Below are 6,000 nucleotides of genomic sequence, written 5' to 3'. Positions count from 1 at the left end.
AAACCGTGGAGACAGAAAGAAGATCAGTAAGAGTTACCAAGAGTTCAGAAGGCAGGAGGAAAGGATGAATAGCCGACTCCAAGGCAATTTTAGGACAGTGAAATTATTCTATATGATTCCATAAGGGTGGGTCCAGAGCATTATGCAGTCTTCAAAACACATAGAATGTACAACACAAGGAGCAAGTTTTAATGTAAATAGTTTAATACAAATAAAATGAGTTAATAATGATGTGTTGATTTTAGATCATCAGTTATAACAAAAATACCACACTAATGCAGGATACTAATGATAAGGGAAACTGGACAAGGGGTGTATGAGAATGCTGTGCTTTCTCCTCAATATTTCTACAAATATAAACATTAGTGTCTATTCACAAGAAAAATATTAAATTCTAGCTGGTCACTCAATATATAAAATGTAAGAATGAGGTGCTCTCTTAAGCCCACCCTCCCACTTTGCACCCACAAACATTTGTCAGATCCCTCCTTTCTTCCTGGTCACTGAGACACTGATACCAAAGGTGTGCAGGGAGGAGGGAGCATGAGTTCTGCCCCCTGGGGAATAGGTGAAGCCAGAATACCCACATCCTCCAGAGTTACAGCCAGCACTCCTCGGCCACCTGCTGATGTGCTGCTCTCATTGCCAACCACGATTCCAAAGTGAATTCCACAGTCCCTTGAAGGCAAACCAGAACCTCCTAACACAAGTGGTGACACCACAATTTCCCGCCCATGCCTGCTGGGCAGAAGATGCCTGGGAGCCACCACAGGGAACCCAGACGGTGAGGAGAGGCTTCCATCAACTAAGGATCTGAACTAAAGTTGCACCCAGGCCAGCTCAGGCCCCTGGAAGGGAAAGCAACCTTCCTCTCTCTGAAGACAGAGGATGAGAGGCAGAGCAACTGCATCGCCACGGCTACCTGCCTCCAGAGCCTGCCTCAAAGACTTTCAGGAATCTTCTGTTTAAGGAAACTGGGTGGATCACCCATAGGCTCTCATTCCTCCACTCCCTGGGTTGTCAGCCACTGTCTCTACTTCCCTTCCCTCAAAATAAAAAGGCAAGGATGGGCCCTAAAACTCTGTCCCCCAACAAGGGCCCTGAAACTCCGCCCTTGTTGGGGGACCCTCAGTGGCACTCAGCTGGCAGGCTCTATCCAAGGCTGTTCTTTTGGCCCCAGATCCTACATAGCCACAGACCGCAATGTGGAGCATCCGTCACTTACTCTTCAAATCTAACAGGATTGGAGGAATAAACAGACCCCGCTCCTGAAGTGACCGAGCTACCAATTAACGGCTCAGGTCTTCTTTTGCTTTTCTGTGTTCTGTTTTTCCAGCACAATCTCAGGGGGAGGTGAGCGACAAGATAATGCAATGAGGATTGTATATTTGCTGCACAAAACACCCAGTCAGCAGCCTTCCCATAGGGGCCAGCAGTGGATGTGGGTACAGTTTTTTTTTTCAGAGAAAATAAAGGAGAATGTGTATATGGGTTTAATAAGGCAATGTTTTGGAGAAGATGATAACTGAATTTAAACTAGCTTAAATTCTTATTAAGACTAGGTCCTCCCAACCAACTAGCAAAATAAACAAAACTCCTCCAGAGCCTGTGAGGGTTTCTGCTCAAATGGTCCCTCTATCACTGTCTGTGCATATCTATTTTTCTTTTTTGGCTGATATGTCTCTGTTCTTTCAGACGGACATCAGCTCATTTTTTTAGGGTGTGTCTCCAAATCTGCTCTTTCTGAAACATCTGTCCAAACATGAAGTTCAAAGGAACTGCCAATCACAGTATCCAAGGGCTTTGTCCGAGGATGGACATCTGACCTATGACTGATGGGTCAGTTTTTCCCAACAGGCCTCAGGATGAAACTTCAGGGGGAAGACCCTTCTTTCTGTGGGTGAGAAGCTGTGAAAGTGATTTCTGGAGGTGAGGAAACCTGAGATTCCTGCCTTGTGGGAAAGCCTGTGTCTAAAGGCAAATATGTAGAGAAAAACAAAGATGTGATAAGGAGCCCCTGGGGTCATTCAATCCTTGGTTTAAGGCATATGTGGTGGATGGTACAGGAATGGGACCCAATACACCGTGACTCCTTGTGTGCTCTACCCTGCACAGTCCCTTCCCTGACTGATTCTGGGCTTGGCCACGTGACTTCTTAGCCCACGGACATCAGCTGTCAGGGTGCAACTAGAGGCTGGAGAAGCACTTGTGGTGAGAACTTACCTTTGCTTGCTGCTTCTAGAACCTCCCTGCCATTCCAGGAAGCCATGCTAGTCCTCTGGAGTCAGGTGTCCAACCGACAGCCAGCACTAACTGAAGCCTCATAGGCCACATGAGGGATGCTAGCAGAGGTCAGCCGAAGAATCGTCCAGCTGAGCCCCGCCCAGAATGATGACTCACAGTTTAGAAACCAATGAAATGGTTTATTTCACTGAGCTCTAGAGGCATTTATCAGCCATAGACAGCTTGCTGCTTGCCAAGACCTTTCCTCTACCACGTGAATAAAGTGACTGTGGGACAAGAAGCTGAGTGGAAAGAAAGGTCCAGGTGTCCTAGCAACATCTGCCTGGCCATCTAGCTGAGGTCACTACAGAGCATGGAGCCCAGCTGACACACATGGAGCAAGGATGTGCCTCTGGGAGGGGTGCAGGGGTCCAAGCTGCCCATCCACAGATTCATAGGCAAATCAATGTCCCTTTAAATCTGAACTTTAAACTTTAAAGGTCACTATGTTTTGGAGTGGCTTGTTATACAGGAAAAGGTACCTCTTGCCACTTCTTTAAAGCCACCCCATTCTTGTCTTTCTCAGGAAGGCAGCATCTCCCCGTTTTGCCCAAGCTGCTATAGCAAGGTAATTAAAGGAATTCCTAATATCCAATGGCTCCATCTCCCTTGACTGTAAAACCCTGATTTCATATACAGAGGCAATTTTCCCAACTATTTATTCTATCCATTTCCTTGGCTATGATACAGTTGAAGCCACAAACGATATAATCAATTGATCAAGTAGATAACACTCTTTCTTTTTTTGTTTTCTACCTTACATAAACACAGATATGATGACTGGAGCCACAACAGCATTTTGAGACCATGAGTAAAAGAGAAAATTGATAAGGATCACAGAGATGCCAGACCTGATACTGGTGAACCCCTGAAGCAATCCTAGTGACACTCTAACTCCAGAAATGCTGTTGTACAAGAAAAACAGGAATTGGTTCCAAGATACCTGATGAAGGTGTCTATTACATACAGCCTAAGATGATCTCAGGAGAGACGATTTGAGTTGTTTCTGTCACTTGGACACACAGAGTCATACTTACTGACTTGGTCCTTCCTCTGGGGAGTACTGTGGTCATCTCCACAATCCACACTGTGAAGTGCACTTATTCTTTCTAGCCTGTGTGAGACACAAAGCCATATCCCTTATTTGTTTAAAATTGATGCCATAGCTGGATATTTACTAATGTATGTTATTAAAACTAAAAAAAAAAAAATTACAAGAAAACAACATATTGGCCGCTTCCATCACATTTGACACTAAAATCACGGAATAGGCTTTATGAGCCTCTCTCTTTCTCCTTATTTTGAAAGGGGGTTTCTCAAAGTGTCCTCCACAACCCAAGCTTCTGCATTACCTGGAAACTCCACAAAAAAGCAAATTCTCAGGCCCTGTCCCCAACCTGTAGAATCAGCATGGTGGGGTTCAGCATGGTGGGGTTAAACAACAGTGTTCTGCTGCAGCCACTGTTTGAAAACCACTTCACTAAGATAATGACTTGCCAGCGCCTGCTGGTGTGGAAGTCCTTGTTCTTTCCTTCCAGGCAGAGTAGGGCAATGGGCAGAGAACCTCTGTCACCTGGTGACTCGGCCTGATTAGCTGTGAGATCTTGGGGTGGTGATTAGCTCCTAAAACTCTGGGTCTTAACCTGCCATAGATGATCATGGGTGAATTAGAGCACTGGTTGACAGGACTGGTTAAGGGCAGAATGAACAAGACCTGCCAAGTGCCTCTGAGGTAGTCGGGGGGCTTCTGCTCTCTGCAGGGTGCTTCTCAGCCCTGGGGTCACAGGTGGTCCCAGGAACAATGTCTGTAGGGTTTACAGCTATCTCATTCTCAAAAACAGCAAGTTCCCGCCATCCAGTTCAGCTCTCCCAGGCTCCCAGCCACTGCCACTGAAGCCAGAGTCAGGGGGAAGAACCTAGCTTGCGTCTTGATGAACATGCAGAAATCACCTCCTTGGCTAGTCTGGCCTTCTCTGGAACATTCCCTCCTCCTCGCCCCCCAAGGTCTTCCACAGTCCACTTCTTTTCATTAAGGTATGAAGCCACCTTTAGCCAGGTTGTCAACACACCAAGGATGAGTCACACTCTGAAACAACTGTTCATTCACAAGAGCTGGTGGAGAGACAGACATCCAGGGGTAAGGCAGACACCTGACAGAGTCTGTGCTTGTCATCTTGAATAAGGAGTTCACATTCAGGAGCAAGAGAGTCAGACAGCATAGAAGAGAATGATATGCAAAGTTATTCTCTTTCCAAACTTGGGGACTTTTGCCCTTCCAGAAGCAATCATACTAACCAACTCTAAAGATAAACTTTTAGTCTGTATGAGGGAAAAATCATGAATATATATCTATATTTACATGTATTACTCACATGATTTGCACTGACATGGAGAGCAGTGGGACAGGGAGATGGTTTGAGCGTCCTGTGCCAGGGGAGCCTGAGAGCTCCTAAGACGTACCTGCAATATAAAACAATCCTGTCTTGCGTCTCTGGCCTCGAGTGTCTCCTCCTCTGTGCACACATACACGCTCGCATGTACCATGCGCATGTCTGTCTGCCTTACTCTGAACACGAAGGTGGCCTCATGTGTCTTGGAGATCAACCTGTTCTCTACTCCCTCACCACCCCCTCCCCGAGCCTGGTCACTCAGTCCAGGATTGGGCTCACAGTCCCCGGCTGCTTAGCCTCTGGAAGGCCCTTGCACTCATGGCTGCCCTGCCATCAGCTTTGCTCCTGCCCAGGTCTATGAAAATGCACCTACTTTGTTGGGGATCATGCTTGGCTTTGTGCGAGCCTCAAAGCCCAGTCTCCCTGGCTGCATCCCTCCTTCTCCTGCACGTTCAACACCCACTTACCAGCAGTCGTGGGGATCTTGCACCAGTGCTCTGCCCAATTACAGTTGGGAAATTGGGATGACCCCAGAAGAACATGGACAGTGACATATCAGGACTTGAGCATCAGCTTGGGCAACAGGGGATAAGTATACAAGAGCTGTAGGTTTAAATCCTGGTTCTACCACTTAAGAGCTGTGTTTTCCTGGTCGAATTTCTTATTTCTGATGACTCAGTTTCAATATTTTTTTTTTGGGGGGGGGGGGTACCTGGAATTGAACTCAGAGACACTAGACCACTGAGTCACATCCCCAGGCCTATTTTGTATTTTATTTAAAGACAGAGTCTCACTGAGTTACTTGGAGCCTACCTTCTGCTGAGGCTAGCTTTGAACTTGCCATCCTCCTGCCTAAGCCTCCTGAGCTGCTGGGATTACAGGCGTGTAACACCGTGCCCAGCTCAATATTTCTAAAGTGGAGATAATAATACTTACATTATATAATGGCTAAGGATCTTAAAAATTACATGCAAAACACCAATAAGGTATTTTATTGGATAAAGATAGGTTTCCAAATTTTAAGTTGTAATCCTAAATATCTCAAAAAGGCTTATCCTCATAGCGCTACCCCTCTTATTCTGTAAACAATGTTCACACATAGAGTGAGCTTATACATAAGGGATGTAAAGGTCATTGATGCATTGCCTTTGTCCCCAGCTGGTGGACATTATGGAAAAGGGGATAGATGCAACCAGTTTTAGTGGCCCAGTGAGTGTGGTCAGGGACAGATAGATGTGAGTGGTGGGAACATGAGGTGAAGAGGAAAATTCCATAAAATGGGCCCACTGTGCTGATCCCCTGCTTCCTTTCCCAAGAAGCAATTTAC

This window comes from Marmota marmota, unplaced genomic scaffold, assembly GCF_001458135.2.
Source record: "Marmota marmota marmota unplaced genomic scaffold, marMar, whole genome shotgun sequence".
Classification (NCBI taxonomy): Eukaryota; Metazoa; Chordata; class Mammalia; order Rodentia; family Sciuridae; genus Marmota; species Marmota marmota.
The sequence above is the reverse complement of the archived record's forward strand: the minus strand, read 5'-3'. Positions refer to the sequence as shown.